We start from the raw sequence: 16,914 nt of genomic DNA, 5'->3' as shown, positions 1-16,914 counted from the left end.
GGGTGGATCAACTGAGGTCCAGAGATCGAGACCAGCCTGACCAACATGGAGAAAACCCGTCTCTACAAAAAATTCAAAAATTAGCTGGGCATGGTGGTGGGCGTCTGTAATCCCAGCTACTCGGGAGGCTGAGGCAGGAGAATCACTTGAACCCGGGAGGCAGAGGTTGCAGTGAGCCAAGATTGCACCATTGTACTCCAGCCTGGGCAACAAGAGTGAAACTCTGTCTCAAAAAAAAAAAAAGAAAAAGAAAAAAAAAAGGAAACACAAGGAGATCACCACAGTGTTGCTCCTTGAGCCCTGAGGGTCCTTGCTGGTCTCTTTGTTTTCTACTTTTCAGAGTCTTATGTTGAATTTAAATATAATGTCTAGGAGTTTTAGTTGTATTTAGTGGGAGGACTAGGGAAAAGTTTGTCTACTGTGTCCTCCTCAAAACCCTGTTATTTTGCAAGTTAATGAATCTCAATTTGTTTCTCTGATATTCCCTGGTGATTAGATTTGGTTTAGATTAATTTAGCAGTAATTCCGCAGAAGTGATGCCGAGTTCTTTTCAGTGCATCATATCAGAAAGCACATGTTATCAATTAATATCATTATCAGTGATGTTAACTTTGTTAGCTTTGATCACTTGGTAAAGGTGATGTTTGCCAGGCTTCTCCACTGTGAAGTTACTATTTTACCTTTTATAGTTAATAAGTATCTTGTAGGGAGATAGTTGAGATTGTGTAAACATCCTCTTGCTCCTTAAACTTTTACTCACTAGTTTTAGCATTGTACAGTGTACAGTGATGCATTGATAACTGAATCAATTATTATGATGGTTATCAAATGGTGATTTTCCAATTCCATTATTCCTTCTTCACTTACTATTTTGCATTATCCTGAAAGAACTTTCTGACCAGGAGCAGTGGCTCATGCCTTTAATCCCAGCACTTTGGGAGGCCGAGGCAGGCCAATCACTTGAGGTCAGGAGTTCAAGACCAGACTGATCAACAAGGAGAAACCTTATCTCTACTAAAAATACAAAAAAAATAGCTAGGCGTGGTGGTACATGCCTTTAATCCCAGCTACACGGGAGGCTGAGGCAGGAGAATCGCTTGAACCTGTGGAGGTTGTAGCGAGCTGAGATTGCTCCACTGCCCTCCAGCCTGGATGACAGAGCTAGATTCTGTCTCAAAAAAAAACAAAAAAGGAATTTATCTTCTCCAACATTCATTCATTCATTATTCATTAATTTGTTGTTGTTTTTTTTTTTGAGATGGGGTTTTGCTCTTGTTGCTCAGGCTGGAGTGCAATGGCAGAATCTTGGCTCACAGCATCCTCTGCCACCTGGGTTCAAGTGATTCTCCTGCCTCAGCCTCCCAAGTAGCTGGGATTACAGGCACGTGCCACCATGCGTGGCTAATTTTGTATTTTTAGTAGAGACTGGGTTTCTTTATGTTGGTCAGGCTGGTCTTGAACTCCTGACCTCAGGTGATCTGCCCGCCTTGGCCTCCAAAAGTGCTGGGATTACAGGCATGAGCCACCGCGCCCGGCTATTTTTTTTTTTTTTTTAAGACGGAGTCTTGCTCTGTGGCCAGGCTGGAGTGTGGTGGCACGATCTCGGCTTGCTGCAACCTCCACCTCCCAGGTTCAAGTCATCCTCCTGCCTCAGCCTCCTGTGTAGCTGGGACTACAGGCGCCTGCCACCACGCCCAGCTAATTTTTTGTATTTTTAGTAGAGATGGGATTTCACCATGTTGGCTGGGATGGTCTTGGTCTCTTGACCTAGTGATCCGCCCACCTCGGCCTCCCAAAGTGCTGGGATTACAGCCATGAGCCACCGTGCCTGGCCTGTGCCATACAGTTTTAAACAACCAGATCTCATATGAACTCAGAGGGGGAACTCACTTATCACCGAGGGGATGGTGCTATGCCATGTGTGAGGGATCCACCCCCATGATCGAATCACCTCTCATCAGGCCCTACCTCCAACATTGGGACTCAAATTTCTTTTTTTCTTTTTCTTTTTTTTTTTTTTTGAGATGGAATCTTGCGCTGTTGCCAGGCTGGAGTGCAGTGGCGTGATCTTGGCTCACTGCAACCTCCGACTAACCTCTGACTCCTGGGTTCAAACAATTCTCCTGCCTCAGCTTTCCAAGTAGCTGGGATTACAGGTGCCCGCCACCACAACCAGCTAATTTTTGTATTTTTAGTAGAGATGGGGTTTCACCATCTTGGCCAAGCTGGTCTCGAACTCCTGACCTCGTGATCCGTCTTCCTTGGCCTCCCAAAGCACTGGGATTACAGGCATGAGCCACCGTGCCCGGCCCCAGGAGTCACATTTCAACATGAGATTTGGTAGGGAAAAACATCCAAACCAAAGTATTTCATGGCTTTTTTGTTATTATAAATTGTATTTTCAATATTTTAACTTTCAATTGTCTGTTTCTATTATATGAAAATATAATTAATTTTTGTATACAATGGAGACCAACACGGGTTTGATCTGCACAGATCCACATATCTATGAATTTTCTTCAAGTCTGCCACCCCTGAGACAGTTAAGACCCTTCTCTTCCTCCTCCTCCTCAGCCTACTCAGTGTGAAGGCAACGAGGATGAAGACCTTTATGATGCTCCACTTCCACTTAATGAACAGTGTGGTGTTTGAACCAGGATTCATTTCCCTCCTCTCCCCTTCCAGTTCAGCCAAGTGGAGACCACTACAGGGTGGTGCAGCCAAGAGCACAGGGCTTCCTCTCTCCCCAGCTTCCAGTTGGAGAGCCAGCTTCCTGGTAAGGGCAGGATGTCAGCAGTTCTCATCCAGCTCCCAGCTACCTGTTGCTGACACCAAATTCTGGGCAAATGTGCAGGGATCCTTTCTTCTGCCTAGCTCCTGCTGTGGGACAGAAGCTGTACCTTGGGTGTGGCTGTGCTGAGAACACTGAGCCATTCATTGCTCTAGCAGTGGCTCTGAAGGTGGTGGTTCCACACCGAGGCAAACCAACACCTGTGGCTTCTACACCGCATCCGCTGAGCTCTCAGCTCCTAGGCAGAAAGACCGTTTGGAGGGAATGATGTCATTGTCTCTCCCACACTCCAGAGACTTGGCCTAGAGATTTTGCCTGGCAGGAGAAGCGGGTTTTAAAGCAAGTAGCTCCTAAAAGAAATGAAAGAAAAAAAAAAAAAAAAGCAAGTAGCTCCTAATCTCTTCCCAGAAGAACTGACTTAATTTGCAACAGAGTGTGGGAAAATTTGAGCCTAAGGGTTCTCTCAAAAATAGTGGAGGTTGTGATGAGGCAATTGGGAGGAGTCATTGGATATACAGACTAAAATGTAGGTTAGCTAATGTGCCCAAGAGAACCAGGAAGGTAGACATTTGTGAGAAACCTGCCTTGGGACTGAACAAATCTCAAATCTTAAAAATTGACCTTGACAACCACCTCCTTAAAGGAGCCTGAATTTGACTGGATTATTCTGTGAAGCAATTTGTGACCAAGGGCATTATTGAAAGGAATAGAGCAATCAGTAGTGAATGGAATTTAATAACTAGGTGCGTTCAGGGAAGAGACACTGTTGAAGAGATCCCTGCCAAAATCTGTCATCCCAGATTGTGGGATGGTCCTGAGCAGCCAACATCAGAGGCTTAGAACTGTTGGGAGTAGGAAGCCGGGTGCAGTGGCTCATGCCTATAATCCCAGCACTTTGGGAGGCTGAGGCGGGCAGAACACCTGAGGTCAGGAGTTCAAGTCCAGCCTGGCCAACATGGCGAACCCCGTCTCTACTAAAAATACAAAAATTAGCTGGGCATGGTTGTGTGTGCCTGTAATCCCAGCAATTTGGGAGGCCCAGGCAGGAGAATCGCTTGAACCAGGAGGCAGAGGTTGCAGTGAGGCAAGATGGCGGCACTGCACCCCAGCCTGGGCAACAGAGTGAGACTCTGTCTCAAAAAAAAAAAAAAGAACTGTTGGGAGTAGGGAATAGGTTGCACTAAAGCATTCCACCTAGTCACTAAACAAACAAGCAAATAGCAGGACCAGCCCTTTAATAGCAGATCAGTACCCAGAGTTACTAGATTACTTATTTATTATTTATTTATTTTGACAAGGTCTCACTCTGTGGACCAGGCTGGAGTGCAAAGGCATGATCATGGCTCACTGTATCCTTGATCTCCTGGGCTCAAGCAATCCTCCCGCCTCAGCCTCCCAATAAGCTGAGACTACAGGCATGCACCACCATGCCCGGCTAATTTTTATATTTTTTGTAGAGATGGGATTTCACCATGTTGCCCAAACTGGTCTTGAACTCCAGAGCTCAAGCAATTTGCTTGCCTCAGCCTCCCAAAGTTCTGGGATTACAAGTGTGTGCCACTGTACCTGGCCTAATATATTATTTTAAATATGCCAGTTTCCCATAAACAAATTATAAGACTTATGAAAAAACAGGGAACTATGATCCATACACTGGAAAAAAGCAGGAAACATACACTGCCTGCAATTGCAAACAGATGTTCCATTTAAAAGGCTTCATAGTACCCATTATAATACTTTCAAAGAACTAAAGGAAAACATGGTTTATGAAGGAAGGTATGATAACAATGCCTTATGAAATAGAGATTATTATCAATGAAGACATAAAAATTCTTTTTTTTTTTTTGAGACAGAGTCTCGCTCTGTTGCCCAGGCTGAAGTGTAGTGGCTTGATCTCCGATCACTGCAACCTCTGCCTCCTGGGTTCAAGTGATTCTCCCGCTTCAGCTTCCTGAGTAGCTGGTATTATAGGCGTCTGCCACCATGCCCGGCTAAGTTTAGTATTTTTGGTGGAGACGGGATTTCGCCATGTTGGCCAGGCTGGTCTCGAACTCCTGACCTCAGGTGATATGCCTGCCTCAGCCTCCCAAAGTGCTGGGATTACAGGCGTGAGCCACCGCACCAGGTCGAAGACACAGAAATTCTAAAAAAGAACTACATAGAAATTCTGATGTTGGCTGGGCTCAGTGGCTCACACCTATAATCCCAGCACTTGGGAGGCTGAGGCGGGCGGATGTCTTGAGCCCAGGAGTTTGAGACCAGCCTGGACAACATGGTAAAACATAAATACAAAAACTAGCTGGGCGTGGTGGTGTATGTCCCTTGTCCCAGCTACTTGGGAGGCTGAGGTGGGAGGATTGCTTGAGTCCAGAAGGTCAAGGATGCAGTGAGCTGTGATTGCACCACTGTACTCCAGCTTGGATGACAGAGTTAGACCCTGTTTCAAAAACAAACAAACAAACAAAAAACAGAAAAAAGGAATTCTAATGTTGAAAAATACAGTAACTGAAATGAAAAAGTCACTAGTAGGACTCAATTTTTGATCTGAATTATCAGAAGAACAAATTAGCGGACATGAAAATAGATTGACAGGTTTTACGCAATCCGGGGAACAGACAGAAAAGTGAATGCAGAAAAATGAACAGAGCCTCAGAGACTCATTGGACACCATTGAGCATACAAAAAAGTACATAATGGGAGTACTCAAAAGAAGGAAAAGTACTCAAAGGAGGGAAAAAAATCATGTGTCTACGTTTGACTGATTTTTTTTTTTTTTTTTGAGACGGAGTCTCACTCTGTCGCCCAGGCTGGAGTGCAGTGGCCCAATCTCGGCTCACTGCAAGCTCCACCTCCTGGGTTCATGCCATTCTCCTGCCTCAGCCTCCCAAGTAGCTGGGACTACAGGCGCCCGCCACCACGCCCAGCTAATTTTTGTATTTTTAGTACAGACGGATTTTCACTGTGTTAGCCAGGATGGTCTCTATCTCCTGACCTCGTGATCCGCCTGCCTCGGCCTCCCAAAGTGCTGGGATTACAGGCGTGAGCCATCTTGCCCGGCCTGTTTGGCTGATTTTTAATAAGGGTGGCAAGACCATTTAATGTGGTTGTAAATGTCTTCTATAAAAGAACCATTTTTTAAACAAATGGTGCTGGATATTCACATGCAAAAGAATGAAGTTGGAGTCTTACCTCACTCCATATACAGAGATTAACTAAAAATTGGGCATAGACATAGATGTAAGAGCAAAATCCACAAAATTCTTAGAAAAAGACAAGTAAATCTTTATGATCACAGATTAGGCAATAAATTATTTTTTTTCTTTGAGACGGGTTTTCACTCAGTCACCGAGTCTGGAGTGCAGGGGTGTGGTCAAGGCTCACTGCAGCCTTGACCTCCCAGGCTCACATTTTTATTTTTATTTTTACTTGTAAAACAAAATTGTATTTTTAGTTCCGGCCTCCCAAGGAGCTGAGACTACAGGTGCATGCCACCATGCCCAACTAATATTTCTATTTTTTTGTAGAGAAGGGATCTCTCACTATGTTGCCCAGGTTGCTCTCAAATTCCTGGGCTCAAGTGATCCTCTTGCGTTGGCCTCCCAAAGTGGTGGGATTACAGGCATCAGCCACTGCACCTGGACGGCCATTAATTCTTATATATGACATCAAAAGCATCAGTGATCAAAGCTAAAGTAGACAAAGTAAACATCAAAATTAACTTTTCTGGCCAGGCACTGTGGCTCATGCCTGTAATCCCAGCAGCTACTTGGGAGGCTGAGACAGGAGAATCACTTGAACCCGGGAGGCGGAGGTTGCAGTGAGCCAAGATTGCGCCATTACACTCCAGCCTGGGTGCCGAGGACGAAAATCCATCTTAAAAATAACAAAAAAATTTACCTTTTCTACTTCAGAGGATCCCATCAAGAAAGTAAAAAAACAACCTATAGATGAGAGAAAATATTTAGCAATCAGAGATCTGAAAAAGAATTTGCATCTTGAACATGTAGAGAACAATTACAACTTAAAAAGAAAAATCCATTGTAAAAATGGGCAAAAGATTTGAATAAAACTTTCTTTTTTTCCTTCCCTTCCCTGCCCCTCCCTCCCTCCTTCCTTTTTTTTTTTTTTTTTTTTTTTGAGTTGGAGTCTCGCTCTTACCCAGGCTGGAATGCAGTGGTGCAATCTTGACTCACTGCAACCTCTGCTGCCCACGTTCAAGTGATTCTCCTGCCCCAGATGTCCGAGTAGCTGGGACTACAGGTGTGCACCACCATGCCCGGCTAATTTTTGTATTTTTAGTACAGACCAGGTTTCATCATGTTGGCCAGGCTGGTCTCGAACTCTGGACCTCAGGTGATCTGCCTGCCTCAGCCTCCCAAAGTGCTGGGATTACAGGCATGAGCCATTGTGCCTGCCGCTTTTTTATTTTTATTTTTATTTTTTTATTTTTTGAGGAGGGTCTTGCTCTGTTGCCCAGGCTGGAGAGCAGTGGTGCAATCTCAGCTCATAGGAGCCTCCGTCTCCTGGGCTCAAGTAATGCTCCTACCTCAGCTTCTTGAATAGTTGGAACTACAGGTATGTGTTACACTCCTGGCTAATTTTTGGTTTTTTTTTAGAGGTGGGGTTTTGCCATGTTGCCCTTACTGCTCTCAAACTTCTGAACAGAAGCCATTTGCCCACATTACCCTGCCAAATTGCTGGGATTATAGGCGTGAGCCACTGCACCTGGCCTAAACCAATTCTTTTTTTTTTTTTTTTTGAGACAGTCTCACCCTATTGCCCAGGCTGGATTGCAATGGCACGATCTTGGCTCGCCACAATCTCCGCCTCTTGGTTCAAGCAATTCTTCTGCCTCACCCTCCCGAGTAATTGGGATTAGGCATGCGCCACCATGCTCGACTAATTTTGTATTTTTAGTAGAGATGGGGTTTCTCCATGTTGGTCAGGCTGGTCTTGAACTCCCGACCTCAGGTTATCCGCCCGCCTTGGCCTCCAAAAGGTCTGGGATTACAGGCGTGAGCCACTGTGCCCGGCTCAAAATGAACCTTTTATTGTAGTAACTGCAAACTGAAATTCTGCAGAAGTTTGAAACAGTATCAGTGGATTGGGTTTAAGTAACTGGTAGTGACAGGGACTCAGGTGAGCAGGAAAGATGTGGGCAGGTATACTGTGCCTAAAGGGTGAAGCTGTGGTTCACTTCCATTTCACTGTTGCATAAGCGTTGCTAGATTGTCCTAGTTTTCAAGAAAAAAAACTCAAAACAAAATCACACACCTGAAGGCTGGTTATGGACAGAGACCAGTTTCTGTCCCTTGCTTTAATGCTTAAAATGCATGTGCATCCCGTTTATCCCCAGCTGAATGCACTTGTTCTTTACCTGCCTGTTTTCCCTGGAATCTCAGATAACAATGAGGGTGGTGGTAACTATTTCCTCAGTGGAATTGGTGGTTGGTGGGCACAGCCTTATGGTTATTATTATTCATATTGTTGCCATCTCTGCTACATCTGAGAAACTTTTTTTTTTTTTTTTTGAAATGGAGTCTCCCTCTGTCACGCAGGCTGGAGCGCAATGGCGTGGTCTCAGCTCATTACAACCTCCGCCTCCTGGGTTCAAGGGATTCTCCTGCTTCAGCCTCCCAAGCAGCTGGGATTACAGGTGCCAGCCATCGCGCCCAGCTAATTTTTGTATTTTTAGTAGAGACGGGGTTTCACCATCTTGGCCAGGCTGGTCTTGAACTCCTGACCTCAGGTGATCCACCCACCTCGGCCTCCCAAAGTGCTGGAATTACTGACAGGTGTGAGCCACCGCGCCTGGCCCTGGCCCTTTTTTTTTTTTTTTTTTTTGAGACCCTCATTGTTAATATTCACTGTATGCTTGAAAAATGATTGAAATTCTCAGTTTTATAGTTTAAGCTTTTTCTTTCTTTTTTTTTTTTTTTTTGAGACAGAGTCTTGCTCTGCCACCCAGGTTGGTGTGCACTGGTGCGATCTCAGCTCACTGCAACCTCCACCTCCTGGGTTCAAGTGATTCTCCTGCCTCAGCCTCCCGAGTATCTGGGATTACAGGCATGTGCCACCACGCCTGGCTCATTTTTTGTATTTTTAGTAGAGACGGGATTTCATCATGTTGGCCCGGCTGGTCTTGAACTCCTGATCTCAGGTGATCCACCGACCATGGCCACCCAAAGTGCTAGGATTATAAGCATGAGCCACCGTGCCTGGCCACAACAGTACAATTTCTTTCTTTCTTTTCTTTTTTTTTTTGACATGGAGTTTCACTCTTTAAGCCCAGGCTGGAACGCAGTGGCACGATCTCAGCTCACTGCAACCTCTGCCTCCCGGGTTCAAGCGATTCTCCTGCCTCAGCCTCTCGAGTAGCTGGGATTACAGGCATGCGCCACCATGCCGAGCTAATTTTGTATTTTTAGTAGAGACAGGGTTTCTCCATGTTGGTCAGGCTGGTCTTGAACTCCCAACCTCAGGTGATCTGCCCACCTCGGCCTCCCAAAGTGCTAGGATTACAGGTGTGAGCCACTGCGCCTGGCCAATAGTACAATTTCTAAGACGAGGAAGTCAGCATTGATACAATACTACGAACTACATTAAAAAACTTATACAAGTGTCATAAGTTTTTCCACAGATGTTCAGTTTCTGTTCCAGATTCCCTCCTAGGACTCCACATTGCATTTACTTGTTATTTCTCCTTGGTCTGTAGGTCTGTAAGGGTCCTTGGGTCTTTCCTTGTCTTTCATGACCTTGATGGTTTTGAAGAGTATTGATCAATTATTTTGTGGTAAGTCCCTGAATTTGAAATAGTGTGGTGTTTTTTCATGAATGGAATGTGGTTATGAATTTTGGTAAGAATACCACAGAAATTATGTTGGGTCTTTCTCAATGCAAAATATCAAGGGGTTCGGGACGTAAACATGTCTTATTACTTGTTTACCTTAATTGGTTGGTTAAGGTGGTTTCTGCTGAGTTTCACCACTATAAAGTTACTGTCTTTCCCTTTGTGCTAAAATGTATCTTGGGTGAGACACTTTGAATCTGTGCGAATTCTGTTTCACAGCAAATTTTTAACCACTAATTTAGCATTCCTTAGTGGATCTTGTCTGCAGCAGTGATTGCTGAAATGTTTGTCTAATGGTGAGTTTTGTTATCCCTCATTCCTTCCACATTTACTAAAATCCTACTCTAAGAAAGCATTCTTTTCTTCTTTCTTCTCTTCTCATTTATTTATATTAGTATTTATATCAGATATTTACTTATATCAGCATGAATATTAAAATTAATATATATGGGTCATCTATGGTTCATGATCCAATGCTATTATGATTTACTTTGTTGCCTTGGCCATTAGGAGTTCTTTCAGGTTGAAACAGAGTTTTTTTTTTTTTTGAAACAGAGTTTGCTCTTGTCACCCATGCTGGAAACTTTGCCATTTCTGCCTCAATCCTGCTACATAATTCCCATTCCTTCCCTTCTTCCATTCTCCTCATGTAAGAAATCAATCACATTAGTTCCTGGTTAAAACTTTTTAAAAAAATTTTGTTTGAGATGGAGTCTCGCTCTGTCGCCCAGGCTGGAGTTCAGTGGTGTGATCTCGGCTCACTGCAAGCTCTGCCTCCCAGGTTCACGCCATTCTCCTGCCTCAGCCACCTGAGTAGCTGGGACTACAGGCGTCTGCCACCAAGCCCGGCTAATTTTTTTTTGTATTTTTTTTAGTAGAGACGGGGTTTCACCGCGATAGACAGGATGGTCTCGATCTCCTGACCTCGTGATCTGCCAGCCTCAGCCTCCCAAAGTGCTGGGATTACAGGCGTGTGTGACAAAATGGTGTAGCATTTGCATATCACCTACACATCCTCCCATATACTTTAAATCATCTCTAGATTACTTATAATACCCAATACAATGCAAATGTTATGCAAATATAGTGTATTTTGAAATGAGTTATTATTTATTTTTTGAACATTTGGTAGAAATGGGGTCTTCTTTTGTTGCCCAAGCCAATCTGTAACTCCTGGCTTCAAGTGACACTTTGGCTCAGCCTCTCAAAGTGCTGGGGATTACAGGTGTATGCCACTGAGCCCAGCCTATTTTTTGAGTATTTTTGATTTGCTGTTGGTTGAATCCATGGATATTGAACCCGCAGATATAAGGGCCAATTATATATCATACTTTTGCCTTTAAGCATTTTTTTTTTAAAGACAGTCTTACTCTCTCGCCCAGGCTGGAGTGCAACGGCTAGATCTCCGCTCACTGCAACCTCCGCCTCCGGGGTTCAAGCGATTCCCCTGCCTCAGCCTCCTGAGTAGCTGGGGGGATTACAGGCGCGCGCCATCATGCCCAGCTAATTTTTGTATTTTTAGTAGAGACAGGGTTTCAAGGTTGGTCAGGCTGGTCTCAAACTCCTGACCTCGTGATCTGCCTGCCTAGGCCTCCCAAAGTCTTGGGATTACAGGCGTGAGCCACCGTGCCTGGCCATGCACTCAAGCAAATTTAACTTTTGTTTTTTTTTCTTGAGGCAGAGTCTCGCTCTGTCCCAGGTTGGAGTACAGTGGCTCAGTCTCGGCTCACTGCAACCCCTGCCTCCCAAGTTCAAGAGATTCTCCTGCCTCAGACTCCCGAGTAGCTGGGATTACAGGTGCCCGCCACCACGCCCGGCTAATCTTTTTTTATTTTTTTATTTTTTCAGTAGAGACGAGGTTTCACCATGTTGGCCAGGCTGGTCTCAAACTCCCGACCTCAAGTGATCCACCCGCCTCAGCCTCCCAAAGTGCCGGGATTACACGCGTGAGCTACCGCGCCTGGCTTGCAAATGTAACTTTTTTTTTTTTCTTTTTGAGATGGATTTTTTTTTTTTCTTTTTGATACGGAATTTCGCTCTTGCTGCCCAGGCTGGAGTGCAATGGTGCGATCTCGGCTCACTGTAACCTCCGCCTCCCAGGTTCAAGCGATTCTCCTGCCTCAGGCTCCCAAGTAGCTGGATTACAGGCACCCGCCACCACGCCCGGCTAATTTTTGTATTTTTAGTAGAGATGGGGTTTCACCATATTGGTCAGGCTGGTCTCGAACTCCTGACCTCAGGTGATTCGCCCACCTGACCTCCCAAAGTGCTGGGATTACAGGCGTGTGGCACTGCACCCTGCCACAAATTTAACTTTTTAAAGGTCAGTTAACTCAGCACAAGAAGGCTACTTGATGACCTTAATAAAGTACTTTTTAGTTAAATGCTAAGGGCCAGGTTAAAACGGATTAAATAATGAGACCCAAAGGAACTGAATTAACAGCATATTTAACTTTCAGTAAGTTCTAATTCTTATCTACACCTAGCCTTACCCTAGGCAATTCTCACCACACATCCTGGTAGTTGGGTCGATTACATTTATTATATTTTCTTTTTTATAGAGACGGGGTCTCCCTATGTTGACCAGTCTAATGGACTGCTCTGAGACGTTTGGCCTGAGGTGATCCTTCCAGGCAGGAGGATCACTTCAGGCCAGGAGACTGGGACCAGCCCACTAGACTGGGCAACATAGCGAGACCCCAAGTTTAGTAAATGTGGGTAGCAGTGGACTCAAATTGTAGAATTGGCACAGGTAAAAGCAATTATTCGCTTTTCAGAGGCACACTGTATGGATGTGAGAACAGGCTGGCATTTCCGATAACAGGTCTGCGTGTTCCCAAGTCCTTGTATCCTACAACCTTCACATAGACATCTTATCTAACTATGCTGTCCTACCTAACCTATAGCGCTCTTGCTCCCAGATTCTAAATGGGAGCCCCAAACTAATTACTGTATAGTAGTCGAACTACACACCAGGGACTTCCCCGACAATCTACAACCCCATCCAAAGGGGTCAGCAACTGGTAACAAAATACCAGCTGCGAGCCTCTCCTTCCCCTAAAGAGATCTTATCAACTTGGCTGCACCTTCCCACCTCTAGCCTGCGGGAACAAATATCCCAGGATCCCGGGCGGTTTCGATTGACGTTACTTCCGGGAAAAGTAACCTTGCATCGGCCGTTGCGGGCCTGGAAAGCTCTCGCGACATTTCCTCCTGCGAGATCTGCTTGCTCACTGTAGCGATGACATCCTCCTCCTCCTCCCCGCCGCCTTTCGGCAATCTTCGCCAGTCCCAGTCCCTACCAATCTGTACTCAGATGGCATGGATCAGGGTCTCCCCTCGAACCCCGGTTCGCACGGGGCGTCAGGTGGCAGCGGCGGGGTGCGAGCTGCGCGAGGCCGACGGCAGCGGCACTACGGGTGGCCACGGGCAGGCGACGAGCAGTGAGTGTGGGCGGGGTGGGGGTAAGCCACCCGTGTAGCGGCTCGATTGTTCTGGCCTGGCTATGGCGCCTCTCCTCCCCCCCGCCATGGCTCCCCGTGTCCCTGCTCCGCTCCTCTCAGTGAGTGAAAGTGGCCGCCGCCGCCGCCGGCCTAGCGCCCGCAGCCGCCTCAGCGCCGCCGCCATCTTGGGGTCCCAGGAGCCGCGGAGGGAGCGAGCTAGGAGCGTCCACGCCCAACGCAGTCACCGTTCCACGGCCTCAGAGAGCGAACCGCGGCTCCACCGTCGGCGGGGCGACCCCCCCCTCCGGACCCCGCCCGCACCCCGCCCCCCCTCCGCCGCCGTCGCGGCGGCGGGGCCAGGCGGCCCGAGGTGAGGCAACTAGACGTGGGCGGGCGAACGGAGTGGGGGTTGTGTAGGTCTTGTTGCGCCCCTCTCTGCGGGCGACAGCTGGGCCGCGTCTTAAAGGGGCCGTCGCCCCCGGCCTTTGGATTTGTTGGGGTTAGTATGGAGGATGGGTGTGGACACTCCCCGCAGGGTTGGGACCTCAGGGACTAGGGCCTTGTCCTTCCCGTTTCATATCTCTGGAGACCCGGGGTCATGCGGTGACCTCAGCTACCTGAGGAAGCCCGTGGGGCGCCCACACGTGGGGAGTGTGTTAGATCAGGTGCACGTGGGACCCGGTGGGGCGGTGTCGGGCTAACACGTGTGTAGGTTTGGGGGTGGGCAGGGGCAGGGCGGAGGCTGGAAGGCCTTGAGTGGGAACCCCGTGAAGGTTGTATATCTGTCATTTTAAACAAATGAGATCTAAGGGCTTGTTAGTGTGTCATTTTGTAAGGGGCAAGTTGAGATACGGTTGAATGGTGCACGCTGCTGGCTGGTGTTGGGTGGGGGCAGGCTGACACCTGCATAGACTTGGGAGTGTCTAGATGACACCTTTTCTGGTTTTTTAGGTTTTTACATAGCGATTAGGAAAGTGTCATCCTATTTTGACATTCCTTCTTGAGCTCGCTAATGAAAAGTACTACTTCCGTAATCTCCGAGGCTAGAAGCCCCCTACAGTTTAGGAATGACAGAGCCTAGGAAGCCACTTACTATTCTAGTTAACAGCCAACTGTGCCTGGAATTCTTTGATTCACACACTGTCTCTAGTTTGATGTACTTGTTAGAAATGGGGGAAGGAATTTGGAGGTTGACCTGGCTAACGTCACAGGTTACTTTTCCAGTCAGTGACTTTCATTATTTCCTCCACAACAAAATTATTGTGGCTTTTCAGTGGCAACTTAAATTAAATAATAGCTTTATTGAAATATGATTCAAATACCAAAAAATTCCGCTTTCTAAAGCGTATAATTAAGTAATTTTCTAAAACTATATTTGTTAAATTCTGTAGCCATCAACCACTATTTAATTCATCACCCTAAAAAAGAATATCTAGAAGCCATTTAGCAGTCACTCCCCATTCCCCCTCCCTCCAGCCTCAGGTAACTATTAATATATTTTTTGCCTAAATTTACCTAAAAAAAGAAACATATGTATCTTTCTTTGCCTGGTTTGTTTCACTTAACATGGTGTTGTCAAGGTTCATCCGTGTTGTAGCATGTATCAGTACTTAATTCCTTTTTTTTTTTTTTTGAGACTGAGTCTCGCTCTGTCGCCCAGGCTGGAGTGCAGTGGCGGGGTCCCGACTCATTGCAACCTCCGCCTCCCAGGTACAAGCACTTCTCGTGCCTCAGCCTCCTGAGTAGCTGGGATTACAGGCGGCTGCCACCACACCCGGCTAATTTTTGTATTTTTAGTAGAAACGGGGTTTCACCATGTTGGCTAGGCCGGTCTCGAACTCCTGACCTCAAGTGATCCGCCTGCCTTAGCCTCCCAGAGTGCTGGGATTACAGGCATGAGCCACCGCACATGGCCTCATTTGCTTTTAATGCCAAATAATATTCTGTTCTAGTTGCATTTTATGTTTGAAATTTCCAAGCTCCTCCTCCTATAAAACAATTTGAGATCATTATGTGTGATAAAAGTTGCATACCTTCTAGACTTTAAAATGAATGTTTTTTTTTTTGTTTTGTTTTTTGAGACGGAGTCTGGCTCTGCCGCCCAAGCTGGAGTATAGTGGCGTGATCTCGGCTCACTGCAGCTTCCGCCTCCCGGGTTCAAGCAATTCTCCTGCCTCAGCCTCCTGAGTAGGTGGTATTACAGGTGCCCGCCACCACGCCCAGCTAATTTTTGTATTTTTAGTAGAGACGGGGTTTCACCGTGTTGGTCAGGCTGGTCTCGAGCCCCTGACCTCGTGATCCACCCACCTCTGCCTCCCAAAGTGCTGAGATTACAGGCGTGAGCCACCGTGCCCAGCTGAATTTTGTTTTTAAGGGATTGAATTCCATCATTTTAGCTTACTGTGTTCTTTTCCTCTACGTTTTATTTCAGTAGAAACCAAATCAATTTTTGAAAGTCTGTAAATTGTGATAGGAAATAATTGTAGTGAGCACAAATGTGATTAGAAAAGTTTATGACTAATAAAAACATTTTGAGTACATCAAGGTGGAAATGTGATTAAGCCAAAGCAACAAATCGAGAGCTGTTCTGCTGGGCATGGTGTCTCAAGCCTGTAGTCCCAGTTACTCAGGAGGCAAGAGGATCACTTGAGTCGCTAGTGAGCTATGATTGTGCCAGCGCACTCAAGCCTGGGTGGAGAGTGAGACCCTGTCTCTAAAAACAAAACAAAACGAAACTAATTATAAGCTGTGGTGTTAGAGGTTCACTTAATGAAAGTTTGTTGGCCGGGTGCGGTGGCTCATACCTGTAATCCCTGCACTTTGGGAGACTGAGGCGGGTGGATCACCTGAGGTCAGGAGTTCGAAACCAGCCTGGCCAACATGGTGAAACTCTGACTCTACCAAAAATACAAAAAAATTAGCTGGGCGTGGTGGCGTGCACCTGTAATCCCAGCTACTCAGGAGGCTGAGGCAGGAGAATCTCTTGAACCCGGGAGGCGGAGGTTGCAGTGAGCCGAGATTGAGCCACTGCACTCCAGTGGAATGCAACGAGAGCAAAACTCTGTCTCAAAAAAAAACAAAACAAAACAGAACTGGCTAGGGGATTTTATATGCCAACATACAAATTCACATTAAATAGGTTAGGCTTGGTGGCTCACACCTGTAATCCCAGCACTTTGGGAGGCTGAGGCAGGCGGATCGTTTGAGCTCAGGAGTTTGAAATCAGCATGGGCAACATGGCAAAACCCTGTCTCTACAGAAAATACAAAAATTAGCTAAGCATGGTGATGTGCACCTGTAGTCCCAGCTACTTGGGATGCTGAGGTGAGAGGATGGCTTGAGCCCAGGAGGCAGAGATTGCAGTGAGCCGAGATCGAGCCACTGCACTCCAGCCTGGGCGGCAGAGCCCGAGCTGGCTCAACAACAACAACAAAATACACATGAAATATAAACGCTAGGATGCAGTGGATTTTAGAGTGGACAAAGTGGGTTGGGGTTAATAGACTAAGTTTTTGTAGGAAAACAGTTGAAAAGTTGTTTTTTTTTTTTTTTTTGAGATGGAGTCTTGCCCTGTCGCCAGGCTGGAATGCGGTGGCACGATCTAGGCTCACTGCACCCTCTGCCTCCCGGGTTCAAGAAATTCTCCTGCTTCATTCTCCCAAGTAGCTGGGACTACAGGCGCATGCCACCACGCCTGGCTAATTTTTGTATTTTTAGTAGAGATGGGGTTTCACCATGTTTGGCCAGGATGGTCTCGATCTCTTGACCTTGTGATCTGCCTGCCTTGGCATCCCAAAGTGCTGGGATTACAGGCGTGAGCCACTGTGTCC

At 46.4% G+C, this 16,914-nt stretch overlaps 1 protein-coding gene across 1 annotated transcript in view; it reads left to right on the top strand.

Annotated features, from left to right (window-relative positions):
• Positions 1-13,315: 13,315 nt before the first annotated feature.
• Positions 13,316-16,914, top strand: part of INO80 (INO80 complex ATPase subunit) — a 136,940-nt gene continuing 133,341 nt past the window's right edge. The window contains exon 1 of the mRNA XM_031002339.3: positions 13,316-13,454. The gene's annotated coding sequence lies outside the window, so the exon portion shown is untranslated. The remainder of the gene's footprint in view (positions 13,455-16,914) is intronic.

The sequence above is a fragment of the Gorilla gorilla genome, chromosome 16 (genome assembly GCF_029281585.2).
Source record: "Gorilla gorilla gorilla isolate KB3781 chromosome 16, NHGRI_mGorGor1-v2.1_pri, whole genome shotgun sequence".
Taxonomy (NCBI): Eukaryota; Metazoa; Chordata; class Mammalia; order Primates; family Hominidae; genus Gorilla; species Gorilla gorilla.
The sequence above is the reverse complement of the archived record's forward strand: the minus strand, read 5'-3'. Positions and strand labels throughout refer to the sequence as shown.